Source organism: Rhinatrema bivittatum, chromosome 8 (genome assembly GCF_901001135.1).
Source record: "Rhinatrema bivittatum chromosome 8, aRhiBiv1.1, whole genome shotgun sequence".
Lineage (NCBI taxonomy): Eukaryota > Metazoa > Chordata > Amphibia > Gymnophiona > Rhinatrematidae > Rhinatrema > Rhinatrema bivittatum.
The window spans coordinates 89132607-89158950 of NC_042622.1; the positions used below are offsets into that span (position 1 = coordinate 89132607).

General features: G+C 43.8%; 1 long non-coding RNA gene across 1 annotated transcript in view; it reads left to right on the forward strand.

Moving 5' to 3' along the window:
• Nucleotides 1-1829: 1829 nt before the first annotated feature.
• LOC115096812 overlaps nt 1830-26344 on the forward strand; it is a 30670-nt gene continuing 6155 nt past the window's right edge. The window contains exons 1-2 of the long non-coding RNA XR_003858148.1: nt 1830-1921; nt 12968-13044. This is a non-coding gene — a long non-coding RNA (uncharacterized LOC115096812). The remainder of the gene's footprint in view (nt 1922-12967; nt 13045-26344) is intronic.

Below are 26344 nucleotides of genomic sequence, written 5' to 3' on the forward strand. Positions count from 1 at the left end.
CATCCAAAAGGATTCTATATTATTTTTTTCTAAATGTGTCAATACATTTTTTGAATTTCTTTAATGGACTCTATTCTCTGCCATTTACATCCCTCTCCCCTTGTGCCACTACTGCACTTGCTACCCAAGGCCTTTCCAAAGCGTCCCTCCTTTGGGTATCCACAAAGGCTCCACAGGTTCTTGACAACTAAATGCCCGCCTTTCCAAGGCATCCATGCTTCCGGCTGCCTTGGGCGTTCAGTTGTCAAAGACCTGCGGAGTCTTTGCTGACACCAGAAGCATGGATGCCTTGCCCGATCAGCTTAGCTAAGGACGCCAAGGGCTAGGCCTTTCCAAGGCGTCCCTCCTTTGGGCATCCGTGAAGGCTCTGCAAGTCCTTGATGACTGAATGCCTGCCTTTCCAAGGCGTCCGTGCTTCTGGCTGCCTTGGGCAACCCAGACAAATTTGAATTTTTGATGTCCATTGAGTTGTGAGTCAGCTAATGGATGTCCACGAGGAAGTGATCTTTTGTGCTCATGTGCTTGTAAGTCCATACCCCGCGGCCTCGCCCATAAGTCCATTATGAGCATCGATTGGGTAGCCATGCCACAGGGGAGGCTACCCAACTTTTCAGATGGCAATGCCAGGCCTCTGGCAGAGCTAATCATTGCAGATGAGAGGCATCTATATTTTTGCCCTGGGCGTCAACGGGACCAGGATCGGGCTGATGAGGCCTGGTGGGTGCTCAGGGTGACTTTTAATGCTCAGACTTCCTTCCCGAGAGAGGTTGCACTTTGGTGAATCTATTTCAGATAATGTATAAAAAATGTTTGTAACTTACATGCCTTTATTTAATAAATAGTTGATTTTTGTACTCGGTAAATTTTTTATTTGAGTATAGTTTAAATATTGTTTAAAAACAAACTACGAGCATGGTTTTCAATAAAAAATAGACTTTTTATGGATAGTCAGAGGTGTAAATCTTTATACTAAATTATGCAAATTTGCTATGGAATTGCCGCAGAATCTTGACAAATCTGCCGCAGAAAACTGGGGGTTCTGAGTATAACAAAGACTTTTCTTCTTGTTGCTTTCCTGTCTGCACCCCTCTTGTTGTAACCTGGAATTCTTCCTAAGGTTTGCCTGCATTCTAGATTGCTTACTCTTCCTTTATTGTGCTTAATGTGTTGTGTACCATTTTCATGTAATCTGCCTTGTTCCTTACTCTAGATAAAGGTGGGTTATCGAATGAATATAAATAAAATAGTAGGACCTATTTGGTTTGCAAGGTTATGCTGGATAAAGTGTGAAAGAGGCAAAGTGTGAGGCTAAGGGGTAGGTAAGATAAAGCCCTAGAAAACCATGGATGCCTTGGAAAGGCCAAAGTATTAGGTGTCCGAGGACCTAGGATGTCGGTTTAGGGTGGAGAAGGTCTTTAGTGTTGAATGTTTAATTTTTTTTTTTTTGCACTCTAGATTGAGGCAATGAAAAGAGGGCCTGGAGGCTATGCAGGAAGGACCGGGGATTCCTCCAGGCCCTACGTGTCCAATGTGGGCTACAGGAAGGTATGTGCTGTTGGTTTCACATCAAATTAGGAAACATGATACAAAAAGGAAATACAGTTTAATGGTCATGTACAGCGTGTAGGAAGCCTGCGGTTTTTTTATGTTTAATAACGTAGATTACAAATAGTAATCGCTGACAGCTGTTAACCCTTTCCCTGATATTCTGCCCGCCTATATCTGCAATGTCCAATTGTTAAATCGTTACAAATAACTCTCTCCACCCCGCCCATCAGGACCCTTTCCCCTATGCTGAATTTTAGTAATGCTTTCATATTTCTCATTTCAGACACCATCAGCACTTTGAAGGAGGAGGAAGAGGGGGAAAAGGAGCAGGCACCGCCTCCTCAACCACCACCACTGCCACCTCTGCAACAAGGTTTGCCTTGAATAGTGCCGGCCTATATCAACTATGTACAATTGATAATCTTTACAAATAACTTTGTCCATCCCGCCCATCCGGAGCCCTTCCCCCACATTGAATCTTAGTAATGCTTTCATATTTATTATTTCAGATACCACTGGCACTTCGGAGGGGGATGAGGATGGCAAGGTACCACCTCCACGAACATCAACACCGCCGCCTTCACCAAAGCAGAAGGCAATGCCACTATTGCCTGTCCCCCCCCCCCCCCCCCCCCCCCCAGCACCCATTCCTCCAACCCCACCATTCATGGAGGCCAAGGCGGTCATTGTTGTTGACGACGATGACCGGGGCGCGCCAGAGGCACCAGCAGCAGGTCACCAGTTCCTGGAAGCTGGCATAGCATCCAGGGAAGGGCCACGGGAGCAGGGCAGGCCCTCTCCCATCTAGTTAATGAAAGGAGATGAATACTGGCCACATGGCTAGTATTATCAGACACCTATACATGCAGTTAAAGTTAGAACAAAGAAGCAGGGCACATGGTCAGCATGAACATATGACAAAAAATGCACTTAAAAGATCAGGACTTGTCGACTGACTAGAGGCCCATAATGGGCAGCCATGTGGTGCCACCGAGCATAAATCATGGAGATTCCCGCTTCTTTCCTGGACGTCAATGACTCTGAGAGTCTCTTTCGGGCCTGTGCTGAGCCGCCCAAGTCATGAGCTGCCAGGAAAGGAGTGTCCATGACTGCGTCTCTTACCTGTTGAAAATTAAGCAATGCAGATGTTGTTCTCAATCTTCCTATTCCTGTAATATACAAGGCACCAGTTCACACTAGTCTGTTTATAACACAGACCCAATTTGAACTGAAAACAAAAGGACAGTCGTACTCCGAGCAGTGATTTATATACCTCCCAGGCAGGATTATGACACATAACATGACATCAAGATGGGGGAGTTTTGATAGATATGATAGCATTGAAAATGGATAAATTGGAAATTCTTATTTCTTGTTATTCGTCTGACATGTATGCCCTTTTGACAGAAATGCGATGCGTTCATAAGCGCATGCGAGATACTGTATGGACGTCTGATACAGTAAAATGAGTAGCGTTATGGATGCTCTTTTTTTTTTTTTACCTCCGCATGCTTTTTTGGCGCCACTGTGATTTGTGTCTTATTTGAATATTGTATCACATGCCTAGGAAAATGGGATGTGCGCATATTGAAAGAACGGGCATCCAAAACAGACACACTTTTTTACCGCGCCCGTATTAGATCGGCCTCTAAGTTAAAATATTTTAACGTTCCACTCATGATGCATAACAGTTCTTTATCAGGTGAACTCTAAGCCATTATTTATGGATAAGTGTACAATTAGCAAAAATTAAAAATATAAAAAAAATAAGTGTACAATTAGTAGGGCTCAGACCTGTATGCCTACTGCCTACCCATGTTAACCTTGGCCCCCCCCCCCCCCCCAAAAAAATCCGTTCTGGCTATGCCACTGGGTGAAGCAGGGAGGAGGAAAAGCCTGGGGGATAAAACATCTGTCCATTGCTTCCTTGTACACTATACAGATAAGATGGGGAAGGGGATTCTCCTTTTAGTGTTGCAGGGTTTGATGAGGCACAGATGACCAGGAACATGGTAATGTCTGTGCCCTATATCTTAAACATGACTATTCTTAATAGCTGTAACAAGTAGTGTGACCTCACATTCATATTTGTCAGTTTCCATAGAGACTGTGACTGGCTTCAGCTAACAGGGATACCTCAGATACTGGTACAAATTGGAATTATTTCTTTTGTTAAACATTTTATTTATAAAGATACACACGGAAGGAGAAGGAGATGGCAGTCAGGGAATGCAGGTAGAAGTGGGAAGACAATCTTAAAATGGAATGATATAGTCTATGCCTCTGAAACAGACATGATACACAGAGGGCCCAGCTATCTGTCAAGAAGATGAACTTCCACAGGAGTTTAGAAGCAAAACTGCTTTATTAGAGATCTTTGTTTGATGTTGAGAGTATTATTATTAGTCCTCAATGGGACACAGGGTGAACATGTTCCATTGTCTCCTCTGGGCTGTCTCTCACTCTCTCACTCTTTAATCTTTACGCCAGGCTCCATCACTAATCTCATTAATGAATGCACAGTATAATTAAAGTTCTTTATTCTTTGATTCTATACATTAGGATTAACCTGAACAGGAGGCAGGAGCCCACGCTCCTCCTTTCTTGTACTTTCAAAGCTCTTTCTGCAGTTTCTATGGAAATGCACAGTTTAGCCCTGTCAGTTTGCCTTTTGTTTCTATTGTCAATGTTCTGTATGAGTAAAGTGGTGATAGTTTAAGTCAGTGTTTCTCAACCCTTTTGATGCCTAGGACTGGTTGGCTGACATCCTAAACTGACATAGATTGCCTGGCTGGTGGAGGTGAAGAAGTTCCCTCTTATGGCTGAAGAGCATGGGGGTTCCCTCCATGATGGTGGTGGGGAGGGGGTGAAATTACACACAGACCTGGCGCACCCATGCATTTGCATGCTGCGGTACACCTTGGTGGGCAGTGGCAGCAGGAGAAGCTGTGAGGCCGCCAGTGGAGCCCAACCTTCCAGCAGTTGAAAATCAGGAGAGGAGGCAGCAGGCAGTGTTACCTTTAACTTGTGCACCCACACACAATTTCTCCCATGGACATGCACAGCTTTCTTTCTCCCCTGCCTCCAAGCACAGGAAGACCATCCATGGCCCAAGTGAGGAGGAGACCCGCAGGGCCGTGGTGGAGCTCATCCCACCATGGCCAAATTGAGGAGGAGGCCAGTAGCTGCTACGGTGTAGCTCATCCCACCGTGGCCTGAAGAGGAGGCTATGTGTATAAATGAGTGTATGAGTGTGAGTCTGTGTGACACCATGTGTGTGCAAGTCTGTGTGCATATATATGTATGTGTGTCTGACAGCCTGTATGCATGTGTATGTATGAGAACCTGTGTGCATGTATGTGTCTGTGTGAGAGCCTGTGTAAATGTATCTGTGCTTGTGGAAGTCTATATGTCACATATAGGATCTCACAGGCATTTACACACACACACATAGGGGCAGATTTTCAAAGGGGTACGTGTGTAAGAAATGCGCATACCCCCCGAAAACCTGCCCCAAGCTCCCCCTGCGCACGCCGAGCCTATTCAACATAGGCTCGGCGGCGCACCCCGGGACTTACGCGCGTCCCGGGGCTTTCCTGGGGGGCGTCGGGGGCGGGGCTGTGGGCGTGGTTCCAGCCCGGGGGTGTTTCGGGGGCGTGGCCGAGGCCTCCGAAACTGCTCCCGGGCAGGGGAATTGTGTGTTGGCAGCTGGCCGGCAGGCGTAACTTTTCAAACAAAGATGGGGGGGTTTAGATAGGGCTGGGGGGGGGGGTGGATTAGGTAGGGGAAGGGCGGGGAAGGTGCGGGGGACCGGGGTGGTGGAAGGAAAGTTCCCTCCGAGGCCACTCCAATATCAGAGCGGCCTCGGAAGAAATGGAGGCAGGCTGCACGGCTCGGCGCGCGCAGGCTGTCGATTTTGTGCAGCCTTGCTCCAGATTTTAAAAGATACGCGCGTATCTATTAAAATCCGGCATACTCTTGTTTGCGCCGGTCGTGCGAACAAAAGTACGCGCGGACATACTTTTTAAAAATCTACCCCACAATGTATCTGTGAGGGAGAGATAGTTTGTGAATGTGAGAGAGGAGTGTGTGTGAAAGCATAAGCATACATAAGAGAGGGAATGAATGAGAGAATGAATGTGTTATTGTGTGTGTGTGTGAGTGAGAGAGAGAGAGAGAAGATAGTTTGTGCAGCCCTACCTTCCCCAAACCACGACAATCTCAGGATGACTGGAAATCAAAAGATTCCAGGCATGGAGGGCAGGAGATTTTTAAATCTTTATTCTTTTTAATTACTGGATATAATTTGATGTTTCTGCTGTTTTGAAATATTTTGTTTTTTTGGAAATGTTAGAGCATTTTTTAAATATTGGATTTTTTATTCATCAGATATTTTAAAATATTTTACTGTTGTTTAGGAAATATTAGAACAAATTTATGCAAGTGTTTTTAAATTATTGGATGTTCATCAGTCGTTTTGACATATTTATTCTTTTTATTAGTATGGTTTTAATATTATAAATGTTTGATATCTCTTGCTTTTATTGTTTGATGCATTATTTGTGTGTGTCAGTGGGTGTGCAAGGCTGAAAGGTTTGCCTACTGTACCTAATACCCTTCCCTTGATCATGGAGCCAAGGAAGGGGTGGGGGGGGGGAGGCAACAGTGGACGGGTGTCAAGTTTTAAAAATTTAGATTGTTGGAGGGAGGTGGGCTTTTTTTGACGAGCTTGGGACAGAGACCGAATGAATTGAAGTGGACCAGCGGGGCAGGAACACTGTAATTGTTCATACAGGCAGTAAAAATGCTAGTACCGGTCCCAATTACACATACTCCCCTCCTTCAGGAGTTTCCACCCAGTCTCAAGCCAGCGGCCCCCTAATATTTTAATTACAAGAATTACAACAAAAGAGCTATGCTTCTTATGCAGAGCAGGGGAAGGAAGAAAATCAGGTCTCACTCCAAAGGAGTATAGCCAGGAGTTATCATTGGTGATAGTGGCATAGATGCTGCCCCTTTAAGAGGCTTAATACTTCTAGCAGCTTTTGTGACTGCACAGCCAACAACACATTAGACTTTTTTGTTTAATTATAGAGCCAAAATGGGGGCAGTCTGAGGCTCAGCCGAGCATGCTGTTCATGTTTAGTCTGCTGGTCCAATCAGTTGTCCAGTGGCAGAGGTAGTGAACAGCTGGAGTACCAGCAGTCTGTTTCCATATCCAAAAGCAGTGGCATTGTGTAGGACTGTAGCGCCTGGAATGAAGCCAATAACAGGACATTTTGACCCAGTGGTTTAGGGAAGTAGAGAATGTCCCGTTCTTGGTTACAGGTGATGATTGGGTGGGAGCTGTCCCATGGGTTGCTTCCTCCTGCAATAAGTGCCATTCTATGGATCTGCAAATATACTGCCATGGACAGCTGCTGCAGACCAGTAGTTGAAAACACTGGTTTAAGTCATCCCTTCCCTCTGTACCTGGCACATTCTGCTTGGAATCCAGTTGTTTCCCCTGCTCCAAAGCACAAGTAAGAGCAGAGACAGGAGCCTAGCCTCCAGTCCTATAGATCCAATAAGCTTGGGGCATCATGCAAATAAGGGCATAGAGCCTACACATTAACAGCCACTCCCATCTGCTGGGCAGAAGCAAAGGGTCTGTCTCAGAGAAGACTTCCTTTCCAATCCTCTTCAGCTGAGGAAGGAGAGAGAGGACTGTCAGAGCCCCTCACCATCTATCTTGCCATGAACAGAGAAGTGTGCGTGGGCTTCTAGTGTAACATAAAAATAGGCACTTTGCGAATGTCTGGATCAAGCAGACATCTTTACTTGGAATGACATGCAGCAGCTGTGTATAAATGTGGCTTTGGTGGAACTGTGTACTTCTCAAATTTACTGATTTGGTGGATAAGTGGCAGTATCCACTTGCTCATCAAATGGCTCCACTCCCCTACTACAAGCATGGGCATTCTCTCCATGCATCACACTGGCTGTTTTTCTTATATAGTCTCTCAAGAGATCTAGTTCGTTGTAGCTGTATTCAATTAAGTTGCCACTTCTTCAATAAATCTCACCTGTAGCCCACCTGGTTTTGCTTATTCCTATCAGTTTTAACTCTGAATCTTTTTATTTGTTTTTGTCTGTTAGTTTTGAATAGAATGTATGGTAAGTTCTAGGGAGCAGAACCTGTCTATTATGTGTTTCTATAAACTGCTGTATGTACCCAACAGCACTATACAATAGACAATAATAGTAAAATAGCAACACAGTAAATGAGAGTAGAAAAAAAAAATTGTCCCACTCAGTCTGCCCAACAGTTACCCATATACAGATTTGGCTGAAATTTGTCAGAAGTGTTCCCACCTCAGGAAGAAACCCCCCTACCACATTCATGATAATGGTTCAAGGAGAGGCTTCCCAATACCTCTGTACAGACGGATAAAGCAAAGTCGATTACAGGTGTTTTCCCTAGACAGCAGGACAAATCAGTCACGTGATGTCATCTAATGACTCCAACCTCAATGTGCTCTATCAGAGTTCAGAAGGAAAACCTTTCTGAGCATGCACAGGAGTTCCCATGCACCAGCCCCATACGTGTCTCCTCAGTCAACTTTCCATAGCTGAACTTCAGCTCTATGGGGGAGGAGAGTGGGATTGTGCAGCTGATTTGTCCTGCTGTCTATGGAGAACACCTGTTACAGAGAAGCAACTTTTCTTTCTCCTTTGACAAACAGGACAACAATAGCTACACAAGAAGCTACATAGAAGCTATTTTAGCCAAAAGATCTTCATTCAAAAATTGGAAGAAGGATCCAACAGAAGAAAATAGGATAAAGCATAAACGTTGGCAAGTTAAATGTAAGACATTGATAAGACAAGCTAAGAGAGAATTTGAAAAGAAGTTGGCTGTAAAAGCAAAAACTCACAGTAAAAACTTTTTAAAATATATCCGAAGCAGAAAGCCTGTGAGGGAGTCAGTTGGACTGTTAGATGATCGAGGGGGTTAAAGGGGCATTTAGAGAAGATAAGGCCATCGCGGAAAGATTAAATGATTTCTTTGCTTCAGTGTTTACTGAAGAGGATGTTGGGGAGGTACCCGTAATGGAGAAGGTTTTCATGGGTAATGATTCAGATGGACTGAATCAAATCACGGTGAATCTAGAAGATGTGGTAGGCCTGATTGACAAACTGAAGAGTAGTAAATCACCTGGACCGGATGGTATACACCCCAGAGTTCTGAAGGAACTAAAAAATGAAATTTCAGACCTATTAGGAAAAATTTGTAACTTATCATTAAAATCATCCATTGTACCTGAAGACTGGAGAATAGCAAATGTAACCCCAATATTTAAAAAGGGCTCCAGGGGCGATCCGGGAAACTACAGACCAGTTAGCCTGACTTCAGTGCCAGGAAAAATAGTGGAAAGTGTTCTAAACATCAAAATCACAGAACATATAGAAAGACATGGTTTAATGGAACAAAGTCAGCATGGCTTTACCCAGGGCAAGTCTTGCCTCACAAATCTGCTTCACTTTTTTGAAGGAGTTAATAAACATGTGGATAAAGGTGAACCGGTAGATGTAGTATACTTGGATTTTCAGAAGGCGTTTGACAAAGTTCCTCATGAGAGGCTTCTAGGAAAAGTAAAAAGTCATGGGATAGGTGGCGATGTCCTTTCGTGGATTGCAAACTGGCTAAAAGACAGGAAACAGAGAGTAGGATTAAATGGACAATTTTCTCAGTGGAAGGGAGCGGACAGTGGAGTGCCTCAGGGATCTGTATTGGGACCCTTACTTTTCAATATATTTATAAATGATCTGGAAAGAAATACGACGAGTGAGATAATCAAATTTGCAGATGACACAAAAATGTTTAGAGTAGTTAAATCACAAGCAGATTGTGATAAATTGCAGGAAGACCTTGTGAGACTGGAAAATTGGGCATCCAAATGGCAGATGAAATTTAATGTGGATAAGTGCAAGGTGATGCATATAGGGAAAAATAACCCATGCTATAATTACACAATGTTGGGTTCCATATTAGGTGCTACAACCCAAGAAAGAGATCTAGGCGTCATAGTGGATAACACATTGAAATCGTCGGTTCAGTGTACTGCGGCTGTCAAAAAAGCAAACAGAATGTTGAGAATTATTAGAAAGGGAATGATGAATAAAACGGAAAATGTCATAATGGCTCTGTATCGCTTCATGGTGAGACCACACCTTGAATACTGTGTACAATTCTGGTCGCCGCATCTCAAAAAAGATATAATTGCGATGGAGAAGGTACAGAGAAGGGCTAGCAAAATGATAAAGGGAATGGAACAGCTCCCCTATGAGGAAAGACTAAAGAGGTTAGGGCTGTTCAGCTTAGAGAAGAGACGGCTGAGGGGGGATATGATAGAGATGTTTAAAATCATGAGAGGTCTAGAATGGGTAGATGTGAATCGGTTATTTACTCTTTCGGATAGTAGAAAGACTAGGGGGCACTCCATGAAGTTAGCATGGGGCACATTTAAAAATAATCGGAGAAAGTTCTTTTTTACTCAACGCGCAATTAAACTCTGGAATTTGTTGCCAGAGGATGGGGTTAGTGCAGTTAGTATAGCTGTGTTTAAAAAAGGATTGGATAAGTTCTTGGAGGAGAAGTCCATTACCTGCTATTAAGTTCACTTAGAGAATAGCCACTGCCATTAGCAATGGTAACATGGAATAGACTTAGTTTTTGGGTACTTGCCAGGTTCTTATGGCCTGGATTGGCCACTGTTGGAAACAGGATGCTGGGCTTGATGGACCCTTGGTCTGACCCAATATGGCATTTTCTTATGTTCTTATGTTCTTAAGAAGGGATTCCCTAGTTGAGGGTTGCTGAAAAACTATTTTTTATTTTATGCCTTGTCGTTATGGAGAAGGAAGAGCTGAAGCATTTATTTAAATAGATTTCTGAGAACTGTTTAACCAAAAGTGAATATAAGAACATAAGAAATTGCCATACTGGGTCAGACCAAGGGTCCATCAAGCCCAGCATCCTGTTTCCAACAGTGGCCAATCCAGGATACAAGTACCTAGCAAGTACCCAAACACTAAGTAGACCCCATGCTACTGATGCCAGTAATAGCAGTGGCTATTTTCTAAGTCAACTTGATTAATAGCAGTTAATGGATCTCCTCCAAGAACGTATCCAAACCTTTTTTAAACCCAGCTACACTAACTGCACTAACCACATCTTCTGGCAACAAATTCCAGAGCTTAATTGTGCGTTGAGTGAAAGAATTTTCTCCGATTAGTTTTACATTTGCTACTTGCTAACTTCATGGAGTGCCCCCAGTCCTTCTATTATCCAAAAGAGTAAATAACCGATTCAAATCTACCGATTCCATACCTCTCATGATTTTAAAGACCCCTATCATATCCCCCCTCAGCTGTCTCTTCTCCAAGCTGGTCAGCCCTAACCTCTTTAGCCTTTCTTCATAGGGGAGCTGTTCCATCCCCTTTATCATTTTGGTCATCCTTCTCTGTCCCTTCTCCAGAGCAACTATATCTTTTTTGAGATGCGGTGACCAGAATTGTACACAGTACTCAACGTGCGGTCTCACCATGGTGCGATACAGAGGCATTATGACATTTTCCGTTTTATTCACCATTCCCTTTCTAATAATTCCCAACATTCTGTTTGCATTTTTGACTGCGGCAGTACACTGAGTTGATGATTTCAATGTATTATCCATTATGACACCTAGATCTTTTTCCTGAGTGGTAGCTCCTAATATAGAACCTAACATTGTGTAACTATAGCATGGGTTATCTTTTCCTATATGCATCACCTTGCACTTGTCCACATTAAATTTCATCTGCCATTTGGATGCCCAATCTTCCAGTCTCACAAGGTCCTCCTGAAATTTATTACAATCTGCTTGTGATTTAACTACTTGAATAATTTTGTATCATTTGCAAATTTGATTACCTCACTCATCGTATTCCTGTCCAGATCATAAATAAATATATTGAAAAGCATCGGTCCAAGTACACTCTGGACCTCCAGAGACACTCCACTGTTCACCCTGAGGCACTCCACTGTTTACTCTTTTCCACTGCAAAAATTGTCCATTTAATCCTACTCTCTGTTTCCTGTCTTTCAACCAGTTTGAAATCCACGAAAGGACATCGCCTTCTATCCCATGATTTTTAGTTTCCTTAGAAGCCTCTCATGGGGGACTTTGTCAGACGCCTACAGAAAATCCAAATACACTACATCTACTGGCTCACCTTTATCCACATGTTTATTAACCCCTTCAAAAAAATGAAGCAGGTTTGTGAGGCAAGACTTGCTTTGGGTAAATCCATGCTTACTGTGTTTCATGAAACCATGTCTTTCTATAGCTCTGTGATTTTGTTCTTTAGAATAGTTTCCACTATTTTTCCCGGCACTGAATTCAGGCTCACTGGTCTATAGTTTCCTGGATCGCCCCTGGAGCTCTTTTTAAATATTAGGGTTACATTGTCCACCCTCCAGTCTTCAGGTACAATGGATGATTTTAATGATAGGTTACAAATTTTAACTAATAGATCTGAAATTTAATTTTTTTAGTTCCTTCAGAAACCTGGGGTGCATATCATCTGGTCCAGGTGATTTGCTACTCTTTAGCTAGTCAATCTGGCCTACTATATCTTCCAGGTTCACAGTGATTTGGTTCAGTTCATCTGAATCATCACCCCTGAAAACCATCTCTGGAACCGGTATCTCTCCAATATCCTCATTAGTAAACACAAAAGCAAAGAATTCATTTAGTCTTTCTGCAATGGCCTTATCTTCCCTAAGAACCCTTTTAACCCCTCGGTCATCTAATGGTCCAACCGACTCCCTCACAGGTTTCTTGCTTTGGATATATTTAAAAAAGATTTTATTATGAGTTTTGCCTCTACGGCCAACTTCATTTCAAATTCTGTCTTAGCCTGCCTTATCAGTGTTTTACACTTAACAATGCTTATGCTTTTTCCTATTTTCTTCAGATGGATCCTTCTTCCAATTTTTGAAGGATATTTTTTTGGCTAAAATAGCCTCTTTCACCTCTCTTTTTAACCATGCCAGTAATCATTTTGCCTTCCCACCACCTTTCTTATTGCATGGAATACATCTGGACTGCGCTTCTAAGGTTGTATTGTATTTTTAAACAATGTCCATGTCTGTTGTACACTTTTAACCTTTGCAGCTGGACCTTTCAGTTTTTTCTAGCAATTTTCCTCATTTTATCAAAGTTTTCCTTTTGAAAATGTAGTTTTAGAGCTGTAGATTTACATATTGTTCCCCTTCCAGTCATTAGGACAAATTTGTTTATGTTATGATCACTATTGCCAAGTGGCCCCACCACTTTGAAATTCTATGTTTGGTAAAGGTATGAATGGAGGACTATGTTTCTTTTTTATATAGGACCTGTATTGGAACTAATTGAAGAAAAGCTATTGATGCTGCTGAAGTTCATAGTTGATGTGCTTTAATTTTCTTTGGTAAGTCGATCCTTTCTGTTTTCTAGCAAAATGAAATACAGTCTGATAACCATGAACATAAAGTTTGCTTCCCTACAGATTTACTTTGTTCGGATCTATTGAAATAATTAAGAAGTCTTTCTTAACAACTAAGGGCCTGATTCACTAGCGCTTTTCTCCCATTTTGTGTCAATGGGAAAAATGCTTAGTGATTCAGGCCCTTAGTGTTGCGACTGCGGCCTTCGGATCCTGTTGCAACCGTGAGGCCTATGGATCTGTTGCAACCGCGAGTCCTACGGATCCTGTTGCAACTGCGAGTCCTACGGCTGGTGTTGAGAGCGCGAAGGCATGGTTGTTAGCTCATGGGACAGCGTGAACCCTTGAACCACAGCATGACTCAGGGAGGAGCCCCAAGGCACACTGTGGGAAGTGAGAGCATACAAGCACGGGTGGAACAGGAACAAGACAGGCCTGGAACTAAGGCAAGGAACTCGGAACAAGAACAAGGCAGGATCAGCCCTCCGCTGGACCTACACGCACCAAAGAGAGCCAGCAACCCAATGCTGGTCTCAGGAGTAGCCCTCCGGCCACTCGGAAGCCCTTCTGGACCCGCCACTTGGGAATTATGAGTGCCTGAGGCCAGACGGAGGCTGAGGACTTGGAATTTGGAAGACTCAGACAAGGACTTGGAACGACTCAGACGAGGACTTGGAACTTGGAAGGTGCAGGTGGGCACTGTCCCTCAGGGCGCCCTACATAGCCCCCCATGGGCTGATCACGGACCACCCTGTCCACTTGCGCACCCTACACAACCTGGGAAGGCTGGTCACGGACCACGCGAGAGCCAGACAAGTGCCAGAAGGGGATCCAACCAAACGAGGCTCCAAGGACTAGAAAGAGGATCCGGATCTATACAGATTTACCCTCGGGACGGCCATCTGGAGGACTCGAAGAGCTGGAAGACTCGGAACTTGGAAGACTCGGAACTTGGACTTCAGGAACATCAGGACTTCAGGAACATCTGGAACATCAGGATATCTGGAACTAGGACAAGGCGACGAAGCTCAAACAAGGAACGAGACTAGGAACATTGAAGTCATGGAACGAAGAACCATCTTAGACAAATGAAGACCATGGAGAACGTTGCCCGGCGAAGAAGAACATGGACAACTATGGGATCTAGTCCGAAGGCCCCGAGGAACAGGAACTGAGCCCTTTTATAGGGCTAAAGCAGGAAGTGGACTAAGGCTGGCTTCTGGTGGGGCCGCGGGCTTTTCACGCCGCTGGTCCTTTAAATAGATTGAAGAGGCGTATGCCGGTGCCTAGGAAGGGTCCAGGAACAGAACCGAGGACAGCAGCATCCCTGCCGCGAGGTGAAGCAGGCAGAGGTCCTGGTGGCGGCGCACAGGCTACATAGGAGGCAGCAGCAGCTTCCTGCTGCCTGAAGGCATCCCGGCAGCATCTTCCCCTGTCGAAGGCAGAGTCAGCGATGGTGGCTTGGAGCCTCGAAGATGGAGGCATCCTGGGGGTGGCACTAGGCCGCGAAGAATGGCGGTGTTGGGCAATGGCAGCGGCAGCTTCAGGCTGCAGAAGAGGATGTCCCAGTGGCGGCACCTGCCACCGCGGGCTGAAAGCTTCAAAAGCGACCTTCTGCTGTGATGGAGGGATCCTGGCAGCACTAGGCTGCGAAACAACGATCCGGGGCAGTGGCAGTAGGTAATGGCGGTAAGAGGTGAGTGAAGGGCCTGCTCGCGGGATGGGCTCCGCGAGCAGGATCGTAACACTTAGTACTCTTTAGATAGAAAAGTAAAGCTCTTCTATAGTCTAATGTGTAGACTTTTTGTTCTGCTGTGTTGGAGTGCAGTTTTGGGAAGAATGTAGGCAGCACTATGAATTGATTTAAGTGGAATTGTGATACCACTTTAGGCATGAATTTCGGATGTATTCATAATATTATTTGATCTTTATAAGAACAGCGGATCAATTACTAATGCTTGAAGTTCACTTACCCTCCTAGCTGTTCACGATGAGAAATAATATTTTCCAGGAAAGAAATTTGAACTGATGTTTGGCCATAGGCTTGAAGGATGGTTGCATCAGAGCTGATAATACTATATTTAGATCCTGCTGCATTGGTTGTTTGTGAATTGGCAGATGTAAATTGTTTTGTCCTTTATAAAGCTTTGCATTAATGGGGTTTTAAAAACCTGGAAACTGTCTGATGGTTAATGGTATGCTGCTGTAACACTTAAATGTACTCTTATGGAATTAGTTTCCAAACCTGACTTGAAAAACTGAAGGAGGTAAAAAGTCTTGCTGATGGTCTTTTTTTTTTTTCATGTAAACCCATAAGAATGTCTTGTCAGAAGCAGCAGAATGCCTTTTTTTGGAAGGGGGGCATGCAAATTGCCCCAACTTGCATTGTACGGTCACAATTTCATTCTTTTTTTACATATTTTCTTTGCATAAACCACATAAAGTATAATTGATCATTATTATAACAAAGCTTTAGAAAGAAGCTATTTGGTACAAATAAAGTATTAAGAAAAGCTCTGACAGTAAATTTGAGATTATCACAATAAACATACCTTGGTTAACGAGGGAGGTTTGTTTTTGTCATGGTATGCACAAGACAAACAATATAAACACTGCATATCCAGTTCTGTAAATATATATTCTAAATCCACAGATCCCACCCCCTCCCAACAATGGATGCAGAGCATTTCCCCCTGCAACTTACCATACAAAACACCCCTCAGGGACTCTTCTACTTGAATAATCTCACTGAAATTTGATATTATTACTGACATCTTGGCAAGAAACTATGGGCTTGATATTCAAAGATAGCCCCTTATCTAAGTTATCCGGATATAACATATTTGGTTAACTTAGAAGGGATATTCAGCGGCATGGCTATGGTGCTGAACATAACCAGATAAGTTCTAGTTAGCTAGATAAGTAATATCCAGATAAATTTAGACCTGTTATTGAGTAGGTCTAATGTATTCAGTTAACTTAGCCAGATAAGGCTGAATATAGGCACTTATCTGGTTAAGATAACTGGATAAGTTGTTCTGCCTTGATCTGCCCATTGCCTGCCCCCAAGATATCCGGCTAAGAGGTGGCCGCTGAACATAGCCAGATATTCAGTGGCTGCCATTTAGCTGGATAAGTCCCTATTTATCCAGCTAAGTAGTGCTAAGTATCGGCCCCTATGTTACCAAATCTCAGTGAGATCTCTCAAGTGGAAGAGCTCTGCTTCTATTGCAACGTGCTCTGGAGCAGCATTTCTCAACTTTCTGCATGCGAGGTGGAAGCTAGCTATCTTCCTTAAATTACATGGACCAGTTGTAGCGTTGATGAATGGGATGGGGAGAAATGTCCACCAGAAAATTAAAGAGCGGGTGCAGGGGGCACAGGGTGAAAATACACTCCCTTCTCTACCCAGTCTGTAATCTCATGGGTCAGCCCTGCAGCTAGTCAATGTCATTTTAAGAAGGTAACTATTCACTTTGAAAAAACTATTTCCTAAAAAAAAAAGACCTTGCTGCCTCCCCACTTCCTTATCCCTGCCAGCCAACAGTATTGTCCTGAGAAAAGGGGAAAAAAAACCTCTCTCCATCCCAGCTAGCCAACAGTTGATTTCTGAAAAAAAAAAATAAATCCTCCTCTCTCTTTCCCTCCCTCCTAGCCAGCCACCAGCTCGTCATTAAAACAAAAAAAGAAGAAAAAAAGAAATCCCTTCCTCTTCTCCCTCCCCCCTGACAGTCAGCAACACTGCTACAATTAATATGTCGAAGCCATGAATTTTTTTTTTATCCAGTTGGGGACTGGTCATGACCTTTTGACTGAGTTAGCGTCTGCTCCCCTTTCAAAGATGGGCTCTCAGGAAAAGCCCCAACTGGAAAAAAGTCAGCAGGGGCAGGGGAGAAGGTTAAGGGAAAGCGCAGAGTGCAGTGCAGTATGTGAAGGTGCAGGGCAAGGTTTGCTTCCTCCTCATCCTCCTGCAATCACTCTTCTTCCATGGATGGCAGAAAGGCTGTCAAGGACCACCTGCCAGGTAAAAGACTCGTGGTTGAGAAACACAGCTGTAGACACCAAAACAGTAGGAGGTGCAGACTGGAAAGCAGAACAAACGGGGCTGCTACAGATCCCTACATGGAAACTAAATGCTAGCAGAATACCTCACCTCAGTCACACTTACCAAATGGCCCTCACCAAAAACAAATTAAATAATCACAAACTAGAAACAGAAATATGCAGATAAAAACTAAAATGGTAACCCCAAGAAGCCAGACTCTGTATGCAATGCAACATTGTAGCACTAAGAAACAGAAATGCATTTCCTCCTATACTAAGCTGGACCCCAGTCATTATTCTTGTGGGGAGTGAAGGCTGTTATACAAATAACATCTCCACAATAAAAAAACACATCAAAGGCTCAGTGGCCGAGAATTCTATGGTATTATATGGTGGCTGCTGAGCCTTTGCTGTTTTTCATGTGGAAGGTGGGTAGGGGGAGAGGATGGGCTGTGAGCAGGGAAATAGAGCGAGAAGGATATGTTGGGAGCAGAGAGAGAGAGAGGAGAGGGCTAGGGGAAGGGGCCTGCCCCCAATAAAAGCAATGAAGGCTCAGCAACCCCAGCATAATACTCTTCCTAACAAAACCAGTGATCAGGCCTCTCTTTTCTCCCCTCTTCTTTCTGACCCCCAGTCCTATTCTCTTTCCCTCTGTCATGAATGCCTTCTCCCTGCTGTCTTCTCCTCTCCCCCTTCAGCACCTCCACCTCTTTCCTCATCCATCTCTTCTCCCTTTAGCCCCTCTGTTCTCCTATCCCTACCCCCTCATGCTATTTCCCCTCATCTTTTCCCCTCAGCCCTCCTTTTGTCCCCACCCTTGCTCTCTCCCCATCCCCCTCCTCACTTCCCTGCCACCTCCTCTTTCTGTCCCTTCAATTTCCCTTTTCCATCTCTTGCTTCCACCCCTCCTCCTGCACTCTTTTCCCTGCTCCCAGTCCTTCCCCTCCTCTTGATGTCTGTCTTTTGCCCTCACCCATTCCTCTTGTCCTCCTCCAGCCCCCAAGCCCTGCACCCCAGCTCTTCTAGTCCTCCCCATCCTCTATCCTCCATCATCCACTTGGTGTGACTCCCTCACTGGAGCACTGCTGGAGATAGAAGCTGGGGCAGTGCAGGCCCAGTGGCATCAATGAAGGCAGGTCCTGCGGAGCAGTGGTGGCAAAAGAGGGAAGGTCCAGTGGCTGCAGTGGCAAGAGAAGACAGGTTCATGGCAGTGGCAAGGATGGGTAGGGAAAGCAGGTCTAATGATGGCAGCAAGGGATGAGAAGGCAGGTCCAGTGGCAACACAGATCAATGCAGTGTGAAAATGGTCCTATGTGTGCTGGAACTCCTTTTTAAATTTGCTTGCAGTGAAAGTTATGTCTTTACCCGAATATACCCAAACCAATGCCAGATAAGTCTTATTAAGTTAATTTTAGACCTGCTATTGAGCAGATCTAACTTAATTGACTAACTTAACTGGATAAATTTGAATATTATTACTTATCTGGCTAATTTAGCCAGATAAGTAGCTACTCCGCCCATCACTTATCTGGCTAAGTGGCAGCTGCTGAATGGGACCAGATATACAGATGCCTCCACTTAGTTGGATAAGTATGGACTTATCCGGCTAAGTAGCACTAAATATCAGCCTCATGAATTTTAGCAATTGGCATTCAACATCCTTGCTGTTAATGCTAGTAATCGAAGATTGGGGTGAAGAAGTATACCTTTATCCTGAGATAGTAGATATGGGAAAATTGGAAAATGGGTTATGAAACTGATAAGCCTCCGTAGCCAAGGGAATCACACTTGACATAGCCAGTGTGGTGCTATTAAATTGATCATGGCTTTGTCTTATCTCTGTTTTAGAATTGTTTTGCCAATGAGAGCTATTGGTGGAAATACATACATTAGACCTATTGACCATGTTACTATCAATGCATCTGATGCTAGAGTCTTGGGAGCTGGCCTTTTGGAACAGTAGACCAGCAGCCTGTAATTGAATGGAGCTGCAAATAGATGCACTTGAGGAATTTCCTATCTTTGAAAGATGCTTAGGAAATATTGTTGTGAAGCTCCCGTTTGTGAGGTTGTAATCACCAACTTAATGAATCCACCACAATACTGGTATTCTATGGTATGTGAAGATGTATCTTCTTTCTTATCATCCAAGTCCATATTTTTAAACTTCTCAATATAATATTCGAAAGCCCATTCTTTACATAAGAACATGCCATACTGGGTCAGACCAAGGGTCCATCAAGCACAGCATCTTGTTTCCAACAGTGGCAAATCCAGGTCATAAGAACCTGGCAAGTACCCAAAAGCTAAGTCTATTCCATGTTACTGTTGCTAGTAATAGCAGTGGCTATTTTCTAAGTCAACTTAATTAATAGCAGCTTTCTTCTTTGTTTTTATGTAGTACATTGCTACAATGCTGGTTGTACAAATCCGCACAAACTTTCTTTTTATGAAAATGTTGAAAGCCAGGAGAGCCTTGTAAATAGCAAATTCCAATATGTTTATGTGGAGTCCTCTCTTGTTCGTTCCTTGAACATAAGATATGCCATAATGGGTCAGACCAAGGGTCCATCAAGCCTAGTATCCTGTTTCCAACAATCCAAGTCACATGTGCTTGGCAAGTACCCAAACATTAAATAGTCCCCATGCTACTAATGCTGGCAACAAGCAATGGCTATTCCCTATTGATTAATAGCATATTAATATGTTGTTCAAGTGGGCTCACTATGCTTAAATGGATGCATCTGTTGTTAGACATTTGATATGGGGAAACATGGACATCTTTTTCTCTGAGGAAATTGTTTTGGTGAGTCCACCATTGAAGTGAGTTGGAAAGTGAACAAGCGATTGCATGTACTGTTGCTGCTATATTTATTTATTTTATTTTATTTATTTAAGAACTTTTGATATACCGACATTCATAGGACATATCATGCCGGTTTACAATCAACTCTTGTAGCAAGGAAAGAGAAATTACAAAATAACAGGGACAGGGGAAGGGGAGCAGGAATAGAAAGAGGGAGAGATCGGGGGCGGGTGAAAGCAAGCGCGTAAGTAGCATGAAAAACATAGATTGCAGAGTGTAAGGGAGAGAAGGAATGTAGATAGGAACTATATTAAAACATTAATGCAAAAATAACATTTCAATGATTATATAGTCATTAGTCAATGTTTTCTTAAGATGCATCATTATTAGAGGGTAGCAGGGCTGGAGGCAATAAAGGGGTTTAGGTTTGATTGGCATCAGGGTAGGCCTGTAAGAAAAGCCAGGTTTTGATGCCTTTTTTGAAGTGGGGTAAGGAGGGTTCAAGGCAGAGAGACATGGGGAGTAAATTCCATAGTGTAGGGCCAGCTATGGTAAATGCTCTTTTTCTGGTAAGGGAGAGGTGTGCAGTTTTGAGGGGTGGGATGTGTAGGGTGCCTCCGAGGGTGGCTCTGGATGGATGATTAGAGGTACGGAAGCGCAGCGTTTCCTTGAGCCATGCAGGATTGTTTTTGTAGAGTGCATTATGAAGAACGGTGAGGGTTTTGTATTTTATCCGGAAAGGGATGGGAAGCCAGTGCAGATCTTTTAATGCTGGGGAGATGTGTTCTCTTTTGTGTGTGTCAGTGATGATTCTAGCCATGGAATTCTGCAGGATTTGTAGTGGTTTAATTGTAGAGTAAGGGAGTTGCAGTAATCCAATTTGAATAGAATGGTAGACTGCAAAACTAGATGGAAGTCCTGAGCGTGGAGGAGGGGTTTAAGTTTTTTGAGGATGTGAAGTTTATAGAAACCTCCTTTTAGTAGAGATTTGATATGAGGTTGAAAATTAAGGCGTTGATCTAATACAACACCTAGGTCTCTTACAGATGGCAGGAGGGGATGGGTGGGGGTGGGTGTGTTGGATGTGACCTGCGAAGTGATTTCAGGATTGTTGGATATGAGGAGGATTTCCGTTTTAGTTGTGTTAAGTGCAAGTTGGAGGTTGGCTAAAAGGACGTTGATGGAAGCTAGGCAGGATTCCCAGAAATGCAGGGTATCTTTGAGGGTTTTTTGAATGGGGATGAGGATCTGGACATCATCCGCATACAGGAAGAAATTAAGACCTAGGTCAGAAAGAAGATAGCAGAGAGGGAGGAGATAGATGTTAAAGAGGGTTGAAGATAGGGAGGATCCTTGGGGGACGCCTTGCACGAGGGGGATGCATGGGGATTCTGAGTTGTCAATTTTGACCAGGTATTCTCTGTTGGTGAGATAGGAAGTGAACCATGAGAGCACTGTGGCGGAGATGCCTATCTCTGATAGCCGGGATAGAAGGATTTGGTGGTTGACTGTGTCGAATGCAGCAGAGATGTCTAGGATAGCGAGTAAGTATGAGTTTCCTTGGTCCATGCCAATATGAATGGTGTTGGTGATTGCTAGAAGGAGGTTTTCCGTATTACGACCTTTGCGGAAACCAAATTGAGATGGGTGTAGAATGTTGTGGTCTTCAAGGTAGTCAGAGAGCTGTGTATTGACTACCTTTTCAAGGATTTTGGATACAAACGGGAGGTTGGATATGGGCTGGTAGTTGGAGGGGTCTTTTGTGCCTAAGGTGGGTTTTTTAAGGAGGGGCTTGATGATCACAAGTTTAAGGGGGTCTGGGACTTTGCCAGATGTGAGTGAGCAGTTGATTAAATCAACTAGGAGTTTGGATATGGAAGTGGGAATGGAGAGGAGGGTTTTAGAGGGGATGGTGTCAGCAGTGTGGGAGACGGGGTTCATCTTTTTTAGTATAGTTTCTATCTCCAGGGTAGATGTGTTGTCGTAGGATTGAAGATAGATTCCATTGGTTTTAGTAGGTGGGGGGGGGGGGGGGGGGGGGGGGGGGAGGGCTTGGTAGGGAATCGAAGGAGGATGTCAATTTTATTCTTGAAGAATTTAGCAAGTTCAACGCACTTCTTCTTAGAGTTTTCTTCTTGGGAATTGGGTAATGGGGGCATAGTGAGCTCAGCAACATATGAGAAGACAGCGTTTGAGTTGAATTGGTAGTTATGGATTTTGGCCGCGTAGAAGTCTTTTTTGGCTTGGATGGTGGCTTGACGGTAATTGTATAAAGTGTGCTTGTATATTGATTTGTGTGTGGGAGAAGGTTGTTTGCACCAAGTGCGCTCTTTCGATCTAAGGTCCTATATGGCCTAGAAGCGCCATTAATTTTTTGCCAGATTGGACATTCTTTGAGTTGGTAGAAATGCTTTTCCCAATTTCATGTCCAGAACTACTCCTATAAACTCTAGATGATGAGTTGACTGCAGAAGAGATTTTTCATAGTTTATGAAGATTCTTAGAGAGTGGAGACTCTGGACTGTCAGCTTTGTGGAAATTTCAGATTCTTGGGACAATCCACTGGTTGTTAGTCAATTGTTTTAAGTACAGAAAAACTAATATCTTGTTTTCCCTCAGGTGAGCAGCTACTACTGCTAAGCATTTTGTGAAAACTCTTTGGGCTGCTAATAGACCAAATGGTAGGACTTTGTAGTGGTACTGTTTGTTGTCTACCAAAAATCTTAAGAACTTCCTGTGTTCTCAATGGATGGGAATGTTTTTATGCATATTCTTTAGATCCAAGTTGGCCAACCAATTGTGACCTAGAAGCGATAGGATGGTTGCTATAGAGTCCATTTTGAATTTCTTGTGTTTCAGGAATTTGTTTAATTTCCTCATATCTAGAATGGGCTGAAGGCCCCTGGTCCTTTTTGGAATAAGAAAGTACTTGGAGTAGAATCCTTTATTTATAATCCCCCTTTGGTACCAGTTGCATTGCTTGAAAAGAGAGAAAGCAAAATTTCTTACCTTGTAATAGGTGTTATCCCAGGACAGCAGGATGTAGTCCTCACATGGGTGACATCAGTAATGGAGCCCTATACGGAAAAACTTCTGTCAAAGTTTCTAGAAACATTTGACTGGCACAGTGTGCCCACTGAGCATGCTCAGCATGCCATGATATTCCTGGCCACAGGGGTCTCCCTTCAGTCTTTTTTGTAGCAATTTGCGTTAGCCAAAAATAAAATAATAAAACGTATCGGACCCAACTCCGTGGGGTAGCGGGTGGGTTTCGTGAGGACTACATCCTGCTGTCCTGGGATAACACCTATTCCAAGGTAAGCAATTTTGCTTTATTCCAGGACAAGCAGGATGCTAGTCCTCACATATGGGTGATTAGCAAGCTACAGGGTGCGTCATCTTTGTGTTGGACCAACAGTAGACAACTTGTGCAACAAGCACAACAACTGGTGTACTGTTGGGAAAAATGAGGCAGCCTGAAATCACGAATAGTTGGATGTGGAAGGAGTTGGATTATGCTGGAAACAAGTTCTTTAAGACAGATTGTGCATAGGCTGAATCTTGTCGTCCTTCCTTGTCGAGACAGTAGTGGGCTGCAAAGCTGTGAAGAGAACTCCATGTTGCGGCTTTACATATGTCAGCTATTGGCACTGAACGATAGTGTGCTACTGAGGTTGACATTGCTCTTACTGAATGTGCCTTTACTCGCCCTTGGAGAGGAAGGCCTGCTTTTTCATAACAAAACTGTATGCAATCTGCTAACCAGTTGGATAGAGTATGTTTACCCACTGCTTTACCTGGTTTGTTTGGATCATAGGATACAAAGAGTTGAGTGGATTTCCTGTGGACTGCAGTACGGTCTAAGTAAAATGCTAGCACACGCTTACAGTCCAAGGTATGTAAGGCCCGTTCTCCTTGGTGAGAATGAGGTCTTGGAAAGAATGTGGGTAAAACTATGGATTGGTTCAAGTGGAATTCCGTAACTACCTTGGGAAGGAATTTTGGATGTGTACGGAGGAAGTTTGTACGGAGGAAGTTTGTATAAGGTGAGTATGTGACAAGCACTACAGTTCCAGTTTGTTTTTTCTTTCTATGCACCACTGTTTTAATGTAAACCAGCATGATGTGATTTTATCATGAATGCCGGTATATAAAAACCTTAAATAAATATAAATAAATAAATAAGTGCTTGTAACTCACTAACCCTTCTAGCCAATGTAATGGCTATGAGGAAGATAGCTTTCCATGTAAGAAATTTAAGATCATAGGAATGTATGGGTTCAAAAGGAGAACGCATGAGTCTTGTTAAAACCAAATTCAGGTCCCATTCTGTGACTGGTTGTCGAATTGGTGGTTTAAGGTGCGTTAAACCTCTCATAAATCTACTGACAAGAGGTTGCGTTGAAATAGGTGCATCTCCCATCTTGTTATGGTAAGCTGAGATTGCACTTCAATGTACTCGTACAGATGAAGTCTGGAGACCAGAGTCTGAAAGATGGCATAAATAGTCTAGTAGGGAAGTTGTGGAGCAGGAGAAAGGATCAATACTCTTTTGCCTGTACCACAAAGTAAACCTTTTCCATTTCGAAGAATAGTTCTTTCGTGTTGAAGGTTTACGTGAAGCTAGAAGCACTTGAGATACATTGGATGAAAGATTAAGTGGTTGTAAAATCAAGCTTTCAACATCCATGCTGTCAGGGATAGGGATTGAAGGTTGGGATGGTGCAACTGACCCTGATCCTGAGTTATGAGAGTGGGAGCTATTCCCAGGCGAATGGGATCCCTGGCTGAGAGGTCTAGAAGTGTGGGAAACCATACTTGTCGAGGCCAATATGGGGCTATGAGTATCATGGACCCCTTGTCCTGTTGTAGCTTCACTAGAGTTTTGGTTATGAGTGGTATCGGAGGATACGCGTATAAAAGGCCTGAGTTCCAAAGGAGAGCAAAGGAGTCCTTGGCTGGCTGGTTTTTCTGTTTGTGTAGAGAACAGAATTTGTCCACTTTGTGATTCAGATGAGACACAAAGAGGTCTATGGTTGGTTGTCCCCAACGTTGAAATATCATGGTCATTATTAGGGGGTCGAGAGACCACTCGTGAGGTTGGAAGTGACGACTGAGGTGATCTGCAACCATGTTGTGAATGCCTGCTAGATAAGTGGCCCATAGAAGTATTGAGTGTGTCAGGGCCCAGTCCCAAATCTGTGCAGCTTCTTGACAAAGGAGATACTAGCCCGTACCTCCCTGTTTGTTGATGTACCACATGGCAACTGTGTTACCTGTTTGTATGAAAACAGTCTTGTGCGAAAGGCAGTCCTTGAATGCATGTAGCGCATAACGTATAGCTCGAAGCTCTAGGAAGTTTATCTGAAAAGTTGCTTCGAGTTTTGTCCAAGTACCTTGGGTCTGCAGATGGCCAATGTATGCTCCCCAGCCTGAGGTGGATGCATCTGTAGTTAATGTCACTTGCATAATTGGTTGTTGGAAAGGTAGACCCTTGAGCAAGTTGTCCATGTTTGTCCACCAGAGGAGCGAGGAGTGTAGTTCTTGAGTTACTCAGATAGGGAAAGACATTGGTTGAATGGCTTGTATCCATTGACTTTTGAGCATCCATTGAGTGAGTCTCATAGCTAATTTGGCCATAGGAGTGATGTGGACTGTGGAGGCCATGTGACTCAATAGTATGAGACATTGATGCGCTGTTATTCGTGTGTGTGCTCGTAGAGAGTCGGTTAACGAGGCTAGTGTCTGTGCACGGTCCCTTGGTAGGAAGGCTTTTGCTGTTATGGTGTTTAAGTCTGCTCCGATGAACTGTAACTGGTGAGACGGTGTGAAGTGGGATTTCTGGTAGTTGATGAGGAATCCCAAGGAATGGAGTAGATTTATTGTGAGCTGGAGAGAATTGAGAGCTCCTTGCTGTGTTTGACTCCTGATGAGCCAATTGTCTAGATAAGGAAACATGTGCACGCCTTGCTTGTGCAAGTGAGCCACTGCCACTGCTAGACACTTTGTGAACACTCAGGTGCTGAGGCAAGGCCGAATGGTAGTACCCTGTATTGGAAATGTTGAGTACCCACGAGGAATCGTAGATACTCGCGATGAGGAGGGAATATGGGAATGTGACTGTAAGGGTCTTGAAGATCCAGAGAACAGAACCAATCTCCCTTTTGAAGTAGAGGTAACATGGTGCCTAGAGAAAACATCCTGAATTTTTCTTTTCTCAGAAATTTGTTGAGATCTCTGAGGTCTAGGATTGGACGTAGGCCTCCGGTTTTCTTTGGAATGAGGAAATAACGGGAGTAGAATCCTCTGCCCTGTTGAGGCCGGGGAACTGGTTCCACGGCCCTGGCTCTCAGAAGGGTGGATAATTCTGTTTGTAGAATTGTGGATTGGTCGTTTACTGTCCAAAACGAGGTGGGAGGAATGTTGTTTGGTACA